Consider the following 14,307-nt stretch of genomic DNA (forward strand, 5'->3'; position numbering starts at 1 on the left):
ATTTCCCAACCCCTTCGGTACAGGTATCATGTGATGGTCTGGCCAGATTTCAGCAGCTCATAATATATTGGTCGCTTTTGCTCCCACCAAATACAGAGCATTACCTTAGCGCCATGGGTATTTGGCTTTGGTGTCAATTTGGCAGGTTGTACTTCACATACGATCTCTTACGCTTCGGGTAATCGATCTGATCGACCTCGACTAAAACTCACAATTCATGCTACGTTCCAAAGCGACGGATTTGAACCAGAGACCTATGGATTTACAGTCCACTGCTTCAAATCCGGTTCGAAGGACCATAAGCGAAATGTAAGTTGGATTTGTAGTATCTATTTGGTGAGACCAAGTAGATTATTAATAATTTGTTACACGAAATGTAACAAATTTAGGGCACAACAGCCACATAAAATGTAAAGAAGGTCCTTTAAGCCGCTAAGGAAGTTAAGGCGACCCACGCCAAGGCTGCCACTCCAGACAAGAAGGCTGTTGGTCCTGCCAAGGAAGCTCCAAAAAAACGCTAAAGCCACTGCCAAGCCCACTGCTGCTGATTCAGACTGAAAAGCCGGTTGCTGAGAAGACCGCTAAAGCTGGAATAGCTATCGCTATTCCCCAAAAAGCTGCTGTTGCCTCCGGTAAAGTAGGTAATAAGGCTGTTTTGCGTTTGACTCAAAAAGAAGAAGGTATTTTTGCGGTATGGTATCGATTGCACTAATATTGGTCCTGCCAAGGAAGCTCCAAAAAATACGCTAAAGCCGCTACTGTTGTTCCAGACTGAAAAGCCGGTTGCTGAGAAGACCGCTAAAGCTGTTGTAACAAAACCAGTTGCAAAACCCCAAAAAGCTGCCGTTGCCTCCGGTAAAGTAGGTAATAAGGCTGCTTTGCGTGGCAAGGGACTCAAAAAGAAGAAGGTATTTTTGCGGTATGGCATCGATTGCAACAATATTGCTGAAGACAGCATCTTGGACGTTGCCCACTTCGAAAAGTATGTTAAGGCCCGCATGAAGGTTAACCGTAAAGTTAACAACTTGGGCAACAATGTCACTTTCGAACGAAATATATTTTTTACTCTGATGTCCAGAAACATTGACACATTTCCTGGCCAGCTACGGCAGTCCTTAGCATTCTTTAGATACGCTTAGAGGTAAGCTGTAAACATCCACAGAAAAAGCAGTCAATACTGAACAAGTTCATTCAATCACAACGCCATGTTAAATATACTGGAGCCAAAATTAGCAACCAGTCACATTTTTAATATGATTCCTGACTCGTGTATCATATGATTGGGCTTGACCGACTTGTTTTATGTTCCTAACATGTCAAGTGAACCAACTTTTGAAGTCGATGTCTTCCGATCGGGATGAAATTTGCACCAAGGTTTTCAACAAGATCAGTCAAGAACCCTCTGAGTTAGAGGGGGTCAAAATTTTACATTTTTTCTCATCCATGTAACTTATTGCCTATTGTTCTTAGCAAAATGTGCCCCAAATAGTTTAGATAGCTATTTATTCAATCTTTCGAAAAAATAATAAAAACTTTTTTTTTTTCCAAAATCAAAAAGTTGTTTTACTTTTTTTCCAAATGGGCCCTTTTTCTCAAAAGAAAGCTTAGGTCTTTTCCTTGAAGAGCTTTTTGGTCGCTGAGTGGGATATCTATCAAAATAAATGTTTTGTAACTCAAGACATACAAAATGTTCGTAAGATGAATACACTGTTTTATTCATGTTTGTGTATAATTTGTATTAGATGAGTATTACTTATTCCTATTTGAAGTTCTACACAGATTTTTCATGTAATTATAAATCATGTCATGCCAATTCATTATTAAATTAATTTTAACCAAATGAACAAATATTTCAATAGAAATTTAGATTTCTGCGAAATAAAATCAATTAAATGGAATTCATGGAATATGACGTGTATTGTTACATTTCATTTAAATTACAAATCTGAATTATAATTTTGCAAATATGCAATGAAACGCTTAAATCTTTGTAATGGTTTTCAATATTTAAAGTTAATAATTATTAGAAAAACATTGGAAATTTATCACATTGTATGGCACGTGACCAAAGCTTTTTTTTATAGAATTTCAAATAAAAATGTAATAAATTAGTGGTAAAAATAAATAATTGTTTTGGAAACCAATCAAAAAAATACAATAAATTTATTTGTGTTTTTGCCAAACAGCAGGTATGTACTTTAATTTCACCAGCAATAAAACAAATCCGCTACTTCCTGTATTGTTTCACGTAAACTTTAATATATTTAATGGAAATTGTTACAAATCGTTAGAAAAATAAAATAATACTCGTACAACAATTAATAAACAAACAAAATACTTGAACAATACTTTTATTGGAACTATTTAATAGAACGTGTTGTTTCTGTAGTTCAGTTTTATTGTATTTGTTTTGATTTTGAATGAATTTTTTTGTTATTGAAACCAAAACACTCGTACCAGACAATTTAGTAAATTTTTTTCCTACTTGCAGCGTAATTTGCTAATGGCTAGTTGGTATGAATTGTCAGTGGCTTATTTTTTTTGTATGGGTTGTTAATATGTTTTATTTATTTTTAACGTGATCCATTAATTTTTGTATTTGTTTTTTCAAAACTCTAGAAAATAAATTATTTAAACTTTTTTTTGTAATTTAATCTTCGTTTTTAGTGTTATTTTTATTTGCTTATTTAGTACTTTTATATTTTCTAAATTTAGACAAATGTAATGCGCAATTAAATATACATATATAACATATATTTTGAGTAGTATTTCTAGCAGGTTTAACAAAATCTGGACAAATGTAATCAATATAGTAATAAATTAACATCAAAACTACCAAGACTTCTTTTCCAAATTTTCTACATTTTTATAAAATTTCTTTTTCAAATTTGAAATTCCAAATTTTATTTACGAGTATTAATAATAATTTTATCTTATTTCTACAATATAACTAATCGCTAATTTGCTAAATAAAACGATAAACATTTTGAGTCCTCATTTACATAAATAGCTGCCTCCATAAAATTCATTCATTTGCTGTTCCAACTCATATTTTTGCAATATTCTCCAAAGAAATCAAATAAATCAATAAATCGTAGTTTTCAAACAAATTTAAAAGTAAAAAAACCTCAATAAATCTTAATCGAATATAAAATTCATATTTCTGTTATTAGTAAGTTTTAAATTATCATTATTAATGAAGAGTCAATAGCAGAGTAACACACCCCTTAATTGCGGAAAATCACCAAGCACACTGAAAAACTCGTAATCTATTTAGAAATTGAAACTGAAACAGAAACTGAAATAAAAATAATATAAAATGTGTTAATAATGTTTAATCAAATAACAAACATTTACATTTTGTTTAAATACTCTCTAGTAGACGTGTGAGTAAATGAGTGATTTGAAAAACAAACAAAATTTTTATATTTTAATGAAAGGAAAATTCCATTCTACTAATAAAAATTGATGATAACTACTGACCCAATTAACATTTGTTACAACACGATTTCCAAAATATAGTGTACATTTTTTTTCATTTACAACAATTTTTTCTACAATATAAAAAAATAATTTCAAAAAAACTGCTTAATTGTCACTTTATTTAAACAAAAAAAAAACGCTCCAACCTTCATGTATTGATTAATTTACAACGTAAATAAAACAAAAATATTTGGGAGGAATGAAAACAAGTCACGTTTTATTGAAACGGGATTTTAGAACTTTAAAATAATATTAAGTTTCTAGCAAAATTTAATTGCCTTGAATAACTATATTTTAGAATTACCCAGATTTAAAGTACTCTTAGTGAAATTCAGATATTTAGGTTTATGTTTTTTTAACAAGATTGGCTATCATTACCCCTAAAACATCCTTTTCTCAACTACCGTTACCTTTACGTTATAGTTACTGAAATAAGTGCAATTATCGTTAATACTGTTACCTTTAAATACCACTAACGATATACATATGCACCATAAATATTTTAAATTATAAAAATAAAATTTTTTGATTTCAATGAATTAGTTTATTTAAGTCGTTTAAATTCAAAATATTTTTATCAAATTGAATTTAACGGTCTGTAACAGCTGTTTGCAACATTCATTGTTTTTAAATATTTCCATCCGTAGAAACTTCTACTTTAAAAAAAACAATGTTGATAACATGCTGTTATTAACATTGTATGTTAGTATAACATAATTAACTTTGAAGTAGCTTTAAAAACTTTAGGTGATCATTGTGGAAATATGTAGAACATTCAGTTTTTTCATTAGATTATTCATAAGACTTCTGGAAGATGGCGCTGTGTATATAAATAAGTAGTATCAGCATGTTCTGTTAGGGCTAACATCAACCGTATTACCAGTGTGTAATATAAGTGTGTGTATTAAAGAGAGTGACTGACTACATATTTAAATTGTTGTGTAAATTTGAATAAATAAAGAGTTGTTATCATTGTAAAACTATGTACTTGATGTCTTTATTTGCAATAAAAATAATTTAAAGGAAATAAGCCACCGTTTTTAAAAGGTAAAAATGTAACAATATAATAAAATAACACCTCTATCAACATATTATTAATTTTTGCAAATTTTCTTAATAATTTAATTTAATATACATACATACTGTTATTAATAATGACCTTTCCCATCTTTCTGGCTACATATCGCACTGGTTCCTTTAAAGAGCGTCAACTCAAAATTATTCAATTTTCAATTTTTGCAAGAAATCAATGTACAGTGGCCATATCTTGCCACTTTAAAAATCGTCTATCAATTTCACTACTCTTTCGACAAAAAATACAGTTGTATTCATCTTCAAATTTTATTGTAATGTATTAAAAAAAACAGTTTTTTGCTTCTACTGAATTTTTTTTAATTTTGAGTTGAGTCTCTTTAGAGAAACCAGTACGATATGGATTCCAAGCCAAAATAAAAGCTCATCTTTTGAGGCCAAGAACGAATAAAGCCAAAGTGAAGCGTATGCCAGAGAGAGCGTTGTTCTACTTCGATCGAAACAAATATTAGTCGGACGCATATTCTGGGCGTTTTTCGGTGAATGCTCGCTTCAGTAGCTCATAATAGATAGGACCCTTTTGCTCCCACCAAATACATAACATTACCTTAGCGCCATGGATATTTGGCTTTGGTGTCGATTCGACAGGTTGGACGGGGTTCACATACGATCTCTTATGCTTCAAGTTTTCGTAATGTCTACATTTTTCATCACCAGTAATGATTCCGATGAGCCTGAGAAAATTATCACTTTTCCGCAAAAATGACACCGAGATTCCAAATCTTTGGGGACCATAAAGAAAGTGCATGACATTGGGCAAAACTGGCCTTTTTTTAGTATTTTATCACGTAGTGGTGTCCGTATATGGTTATATTTCCATTACTCAAGAAATTACACACATTGTAGCTAGAGTTTTTCTTTTCCCGCACATTTTCATTTCCCGGGAAGTCGGGATTAGTTTTTAAATTTCCCGGGATTCCGGGAATTCCCGCATAGAACAAATTATTCAAATTTAAGAATGTAGGCTTCGTTAAAAATCTAAAAAATATCTTTGGTTTTAAAATGTAATTGGATACAAATAAAAAATCCAATAAAAGTTTAATATTAAGAGGTAAACTGACTCGATTTTTAATATTGGTTATATACAAACCTGCCACCACTTGTATCGGAATGGATTAAATTTCCATTAGATTTTTTTCTACCTTCGTTAGATTCTAATTCTGGTAAAAATATTTAATTTTTTATACCCTTCAGCTTCGTGAGAAGGGTATATATAAGTTTGTCATTCCGTTTGTAATTTCTACATTTTTCATTTCCGACCCTATAAAGTATATATATTCTGGATCCTTATAGATAGCGGAGTCGATTAAGCCATGTCCGTCTGTCTGTCTGTCTGTCTGTCTGTCTGTCTGTCTGTCTGTCTGTCTGTCTGTCTGTCTGTCTGTCTGTCTGTCTGTCTGTCTGTCTGTCTGTCTGTCTGTCTGTCTGTCTGTCTGTCTGTCTGTCTGTCTGTCTGTCTGTCTGTCTGTCTGTCTGTCTGTCTGTCTGTCTGTCTGTCTGTCTGTCTGTCTGTCTGTCTGTCTGTCTGTCTGTCTGTCTGTCTGTCTGTCTGTCTGTCTGTCTGTCTGTCTGTCTGTCTGTCTGTCTGTCTGTCTGTCTGTCTGTCTGTCTGTCTGTCTGTCTGTCTGTCTGTCTGTCTGTCTGTCTGTCTGTCTGTCTGTCTGTCTGTCTGTCTGTCTGTCTGTCTGTCTGTCTGTCTGTCTGTCTGTCTGTCTGTCTGTCTGTCTGTCTGTCTGTCTGTCTGTCTGTCTGTCTGTCTGTCTGTCTGTCTGTCTGTCTGTCTGTCTGTCTGTCTGTCTGTCTGTCTGTCTGTCTGTCTGTCTGTCTGTCTGTCTGTCTGTCTGTCTGTCTGTCTGTCTGTCTGTCCGTCTGTCTGTCTGTCTGTCTGTCTGTCTGTTGAAATCAGTTTTCTGAAGACCCCAGATATCTTCGGGATCCACATCTTCAATAATTCTGTCAGACATGTTTTCGAAAATTTTGCTATTTAAAATCAGCAAAATCGGTCCACAAATGGCTGAGATATGATGAAAAAACCAAGACTACCTCGATTTTTTACCTATTTTTTTACCTATATCTGGATTACTAAGACATTAATATAGACAATATGGATATCTAATAATAGATATTTCAAAGACATTTGCAACGACGTATATAAGACCATAGTAAGTTGGACCTACAATGGGTCAAAATCGGGAAAAAAAATTTTAACCCGAATTTTTAAAAAAAAAAAAAAAAAATGAAAAAACAAAAAAAAAATTTTTAAAATTTAAAAAAAAAAAATTTTAAAATTTAAAAAAAAAAAAATTTTTAAATTTAAAAAAAAAAAATTTTAAATTTAAAAAAAAAAAATTTAAATTTAAAAAAAAAAAATTAAATAACAATCGAAAAATTTTTTTTTCCAAAAAATTAAAAAAACTGGAAAAAAAAATTAAATTTTGATTAAATAAAAATTTTGAAGTATAATTTGGTGAAGGGTATATAAGATTCGGTACAGCCGAATATAGCACTCTTACTTGTTTAATTAAGTAATGTAAATAAAGGTGTTATTAAAACTTGAAGAAAACCCAATAATATTAAACAAATTTTAATTTATCCGAAGGTGGTTTCATTCCAAAAATGTTCGTTTTACTCTTTGTGAAAAGGCTAAATAATTCCATTTTCGATCGGAATAAAATTCTGTAACAGCCCTGAACATTCACGAGTTTTTGGAATAATTTGAATAATGAACATGTTATTGGTCCATTTGGGTTGAAACTTTCTTCTTGTATGCATCTGCATTTGTTTTGGAGCTTTAAGCTTCTTTTAGAGAAAGTCAAGTACAAAAACAAATACTATGGAAAATAATTCCTGGGAATTCTCGCACAATTTCCCGGGATTTCGGGATTGGAAATATTGCGGAATTCCCGGGAATTCCCGTGAAAAACTCTAATTGTAGCTGTAAAAGGTGTAAAGATAGTATCAAATATTCAATTTAGGAAAAGCAGATCAAATTCTTAAAAAACAAAAATAAAACTTTTTGGAATTTCGCTCATGAAGTCCACATTGGATCCGGGATTGCTAAAAGAATAATATATATGATTTGGAAAACATCATAGCTTCTAAAACTGTTGTCCATTTTAGAATTCCAGGTTTGGGATTTTAGAAGTTCGATAGAAAAAAAATTAAATTCGTAATGGCACACGGAACCCCTATTTAGCTGTTTAAAACTATTGTTGTTGAGAAACCTTTAAAACAAATTAAAAGAACTATAAATTCCTTAAGAAACCTTTTTCTAGGTAGCAAAGAGTTTCGGAAAAAAGAAAATACTAAAATTTTGAAATTAAAAATCGATTATTTTTGGACTCGTAAAAGATATTGCTATGAAACTTCTTTTTCATATGATATTTTTATTTATTGTTTAACCAACAGAAACTTTTAATGAAATCGATCATATATTGTGTCCGATATTATGAATTTTGACATTTTAATTTTCCATAACTATAAGAGATAAATTGCAGGCGAGAGCTTTAAAAATATCTTTGCACTTAAAAATGTTGTATGATTGATGATGCTCTAATTTGAGGATCACCGCGGTGGAGGTGCTCCTTTAGAAGCTTTTCATATATAACCATATCAAGTTTACTTTATGATCCAATAAAAATAGCAATCTATTAAGGACAAAATATGTTAACTATTTAATTGAAATTTTGCTTAAATTATATGCAATATTTATATTAGTTCGAAAGAATATTTGTATGTGGTTCGATCATAATGAAGTGCAAAGTCTTCACGATCGCGTTTAGATATGATTACGTTAACGATGCTTACAATAAAATTGCTAAATGTTATTAGTATATTCTAGGTGTGAAATATAATTTACAAATCAGATGCTAGATTTATTACAAAAATACATATTTAATTTTCACATTTTCACCCCATTTCTTTTCAATTTAATAAAAATATCTCACACAATTGCCAAAAACCTAAAATAAACAAATAAATTCCAAATCTTTCAAAACAAAAAATCCTTAAACAAGTAAGAGTGCTATATTCGGCTGTGCCGAATCTTAAATACCCTTCACCAAATTATACTTCAAAATTTTAAATATTTTTAGGTAAACAAAATTTAATTTTTTTTCCAGTTGTTTTTTGAATTTTTTGGAAAAAAAAAATTTTTCGATTGTTATTTTAATTTTTTTTTTTTAAATTTAAAATTTTTTTTTTTTAAATTTTAAAATTTTTTTTTTTTAAATTTAAAAAATTTTTTTTTTTTAAATTTTAAAATTTTTTTTTTTGTGTTTTAATTTTTTTTTTTTTTAAAAAAAAATCTGGTTCAAAATTTTTTTTCCCGATTTTGACCCATTATAGGTCCAACTTTCTATGGTCTTATATACGTCGTTGCAAATGTCTTTGAAATATCTATCATTAGATATCCATATTGTCTATATTAATGTCTTAGTAATCCAGATATAGGTAAAAAAATAGGTCAAAAATCGAGGTTGTCTTGGTTTTTTCCTCATATCTCAGCCATTTGTGGACCGATTTTGCTGATTTTAAATAGCAAAATTCTCGAAAGCATGCCTGACAGAATTATTGAAGATTTGGATCCCGAAGATATCTGGGGTCTTCAGAAAACTGATTTCAACAGACAGACAGACAGACAGACAGACAGACAGACAGACAGACAGACAGACAGACAGACAGACAGACAGACGGACAGACAGACAGACAGACAGACAGACAGACAGACAGACAGACAGACAGACAGACAGACAGACAGACAGACAGACAGACAGACAGACAGACAGACAGACAGACAGACAGACAGACAGACAGACAGACAGACAGACAGACAGACAGACAGACAGACAGACAGACAGACAGACAGACAGACAGACAGACAGACAGACAGACAGACAGACAGACAGACAGACAGACAGACAGACAGACAGACAGACAGACAGACAGACAGACAGACAGACAGACAGACAGACAGACAGACAGACAGACAGACAGACAGACAGACAGACAGACAGACAGACAGACAGACAGACAGACAGACAGACAGACAGACAGACAGACAGACAGACAGACAGACAGACAGACAGACAGACAGACAGACAGACAGACAGACAGACAGACAGACAGACAGACAGACAGACAGACGGACATGGCTTAATCGACTCCGCTATCTATAAGGATCCAGAATATATATACTTTATAGGGTCGGAAATGAAAAATGTAGAAATTACAAACGGAATGACAAACTTATATATACCCTTCTCACGAAGGTGAAGGGTATAATTACATTTGCTAAATGTCAAACTCCTATTAAATTATGTACGAGATTTGTGCGAGAATTGAGACCCTAAAACGTTAATTTTTATTTTCAAATATTTATTTAAAATTTGTTCAACATTTAACAAATAAATTAACACCACCTCACTTTGAATTTCATAGAATTTTTAATGTGATTAAAGTTAATTCTGTTATACTTATTGTTGTCGTTCGTTTTTATTGTATTTTTTCATTAATTTCATCATTTGAATGCAAATCACGATTTTGTTTGGAATTTTACACGGATATTCACATGTTCACTGCGATCGCTATATACATTTTGTTTTGTTAATTGTGGCTTAAATATAATTTCTGTTGTTGTTTTTTTTTGTATTTGTGTTTCACTTAAAGTGAAGTGTTTGAAAGTGGAAATGGAAGCAAGGCATTTTAGATATAAACATATGCAAAAACAACAAAACAACATATTGTTATAACAATAACAAAGTGCAAAAAAAGTTAAATATCAGCCATTAAGTGATCAAGTACACACGCGTACTTGTACGATGGCACACTCAGTTTTAGATTTCAACAAAAAAATAATACAACTGCAAGTACAGTGGTTTAGGAGGGTAAATATTTGCTATATATGTATGTTTATCAATGAATTTTGAACAGAGTACCTAAAAGGTGTAATTTTTGCTCCTCCTTTTCCAACTCCATATTAAAATGACAGGTCTCTTACTTATGAAATGTTAGAATTATAACTGGTCCCTACCCCTACTCATATTAGGAACTAATCATGGACCAATTCTCTGTCGCTTTTCTTTATTCTAGGAACTAGTAGCAAACTCGTTTTTCGTCATTACAACACAAAGAAATGCATTTTACCAATGTGATCATGGCCTTGCAAATTGCATACAAAACCTACCCCAACAGATTTTCGAGATATGACTGGCAGCGTTCTAAAAAGTTTCACAAGTAGCATTTAATCCTAGCTTCCGAAATATTAGAGGATCAGTGAAGAGTTTTTACAAAAATATTTTACCGACAATTTTTTTGTTGCAAATTGACCACTGTCCGCAAGTCTATTGACACTCTGCCAGTGGAAATATTCTCACCGAAATAAAAACTATAACATTTGCAAAAAATATTAAACAAAATAAATATTTGCATTTGATACTCATATTAAATTATATTGTGTTGTATATGAGTTATTTAACACACTCGAACATACAATTTATAAACAAAATAAATAAAACAAAAACCATAAAATAAAGACACACAAATTTATCAATAAATAAATAAAATACTCGTAAATAAATAATAAATACATATTTTTAATACTTATACAAATCGCATTTGATAAAATAAAATTGTATATTCGTAGTGTCCGTCGACTAATTCTTCGTAAAATGAAAGAAGTTAAACAGAAAGAACAAAGACCTTTCACAACAATCGTAGAAGTAAGGCCCAGACCAAAACCCCCTTAAAATGCATTCACACACTTTTACATAGATACCCTGCAGGTCACAAATTAACCTCGACCCTTTCCCACGACAATTCGATCTGCACATTGAAACAATCCGAGTCTCGTTCGGCTAATGATTTTCTACTCAGCGAGAGTTTTTCTCCAAGATCCTTTGAAAACAGCAGACATCTTACAACAAGCAACCTACTGGCTGACGGAATTTATCACGAGCATGTTAATGAGAGGTACAGTCATTGACTATTGAAATTACTAGCGATTGGTGGTCGTTGGGTGGCTTGCAAACTTACATATATTGTTTAAAACTGCTGGGTATAACAACATACTAAATACCAACAACGTGTTAAATATGAAAAAATGTTTTATTTTCACAAACAAAAAAAAAATGCTAAGAAATCCCCTTTTTAGGTGTACGTGAGAAGAAGGTTCGCTCCACAACCAACAAACACACTGCAAAAATGTGCTCGTATTGTAGAAAAAAAGTGTTAATAATTAATTTCAATATTTTTGTTTCTCATACGGTTTTTCTTCTTCTACTTTTCATTTGTATGGTGAACTAAAATAAATATTAAATTCGAACGATTTTTTTTTTTTAAATTTTTGTTAATCAGAAAATTTTCCACTGTTATTATGAACGAGTAGATAAATAGAGAAAATAGAATGTGTTGTATGATGATGGGCCTGGCAGGGTTTAGGTTTTTGTTCAAGAATTTTTATGATAATAAAAAGATAAAATGCATTTAAAATACAAAATAAAAAACTTCAAAAACACATTCTCCAGATAACACATTTACAATTTCGAAATAATAGACATTTTAGAAACTTGATCAATAACCGAACTCTTCAAATATATCTTATAATTTTCAGCTTTCTTTTATAGTGCATTTACACCGAAGCGAAATCTAGTACATATGAGATTTCGAGCCAAATCTAGTTATTTTGACGAGATTTCCCATACAAAATGAAATCTACTTCGTGACTAGATTTTGGGGAAATCTCCTCAAATCTACTCACTACCAAGTGATGCATCCGTGAATTTCTTCATAACGGACTAAAAAATACAGCACTGTACAAGTAAAATTTGACAGATACAAATAAAAAAAATAATATAAAAAGTGCGGAAGAATTTTAGCGTTTGATAAATATTTTCAATGGATGCAAATATGAATAAAAGTTAAATTTATAAATTATAATACTAAAAATTTACTTATTTACTGCGGGTTTTGTTAGTCAGCTGTTTTTGTTATTAAATGTCAGAAAACAGCGGTGTAAACGGTATAGATTTTGAACAAGATTTCAATTAAAATCCACTAGATTTCGCCTCGGTGTAAATGCACTATTATATTCTACTTCTTTTTAAAAACATATTTTTTATACTTCAAAAAAGTACTATTTTCAATACTAAAATTTTTTTACTATATTTTTATACTTTTTTTTAAAAGATAGACGAGTTTTTAGTAGTTTTTCTCAAAATTTTTTCAAAAAGGTAGTATTTTTACTTCTTTTTCAAAAAAGTAGTATTTTTACTACTTTTTTTTCAAAAAAGGTAGCATTTTACTACTTTTTCAAAAAAGTAGTATTTTTACTCCTTTTTTTAAAAAAGGTAGTATTTTTCACTTTTTTTTTAAAAAAACTTTCTTCAAAAAAGGTAGTATTTCACTACTTTTTTTTAAAAAAGGTAGTATTTTTCACTTTTTCAAAAAAGGTAGTATTTTTACTACTTTTTTCAAAAAAGTAGTATTTTTACTACTTTTTTTCAAAAAGGTAGTATTTTTACTACTTTTTCAAAAAGGTTTTTTACTACTTTTTCTGAAAAGTAGTATTTTTACTACTTTTTTTAAAAAAGGTATTTTTACTACTTTTTTCAAAAAAAGGTATTTTTACTACTTTTTTCAAAAAAAGGTATTTTTACTACTTTTTTCAAAAAAAAGATATTTTTACTACTTTTTTTAAAAAGGTACTATTTTTACTACTTTTTTTTTAAAAAACTTTCTTCAAAAAAGGTAGTATTTTACTACTTTTTTTTTAAAAAAGGTAGTATTTTTACTACTTTCTTTCAAAAAGGTAGTATTTTACTACTTTTTTTTAAAAAAGGTAGTATTTTTACTACTTTCTTTCAAAAAGGTAGTATTTTTACTACTTCTGTCAAAAAGGTAGTAGTTTAACTACATTTTTCAAGAAGGTAGTATTGCTACTACTTTTTATAAAAGTAGTACTGGTACTGCTTTTTCAAAGAGGTTTTTTAACCACTTTTTTCAATAAATGCAGTATTTATTTTTACTACTTTTTTTACTTTTTCCAATAATGTAGTATTTTTACGACATTTTAAAAAAGGTAGAAGTTTCACCACTTTTTAGACAATGTACCAGTTTTAGTACTTTTTCATAAAGGTAGCATTTTTACTACTTTTTCAAAAAAATAGTAATTTTACTACTTTTTAAAACGATAGTATTTTTACTACTTTTTTCAAACCCCACTTCTGTACGAACAATAAAATTTTCCTGCAAAATTCGGTTTTTCTACTTATGAATCTGCGGATGCAAATGTCAAAATCAGTTATTTTATTCTTAATCCAACGAAAGTTTTCGATATAGAGGAATCCAGTTGCAATCGACTTCGAATCGAATTCAATTCAGCATTCAATAAACCCAAAAAATTGTACTCTCTAATTCTTTTATATATTGATATTATAATATCGTATATATAACAAATATTTCCAAAAGATCTCTCTACCTTGAGAAAAAAATTATGGGTTGCTTCGAATCCAAAAAACCGAAGTTTCGGAATTGGTTTAGAAAACTTTGCTAATATGTTAAAAACTCGACAAGGAATGTTTTATTGTCGGAAGGGAAATATAATAAATATTTTCAAAGGAATTGGTAAAATGACTTATCAAAAAGTTTCCAAATATGGATTAGGAGATATTTCATCAAGAAATACATTTGCGAATTAATTTTAAGCAACTAATGTAGAATTAAAAATATTTTTCT

Source organism: Calliphora vicina, chromosome 3, assembly GCF_958450345.1.
Source record: "Calliphora vicina chromosome 3, idCalVici1.1, whole genome shotgun sequence".
NCBI classification, from domain to species: Eukaryota; Metazoa; Arthropoda; class Insecta; order Diptera; family Calliphoridae; genus Calliphora; species Calliphora vicina.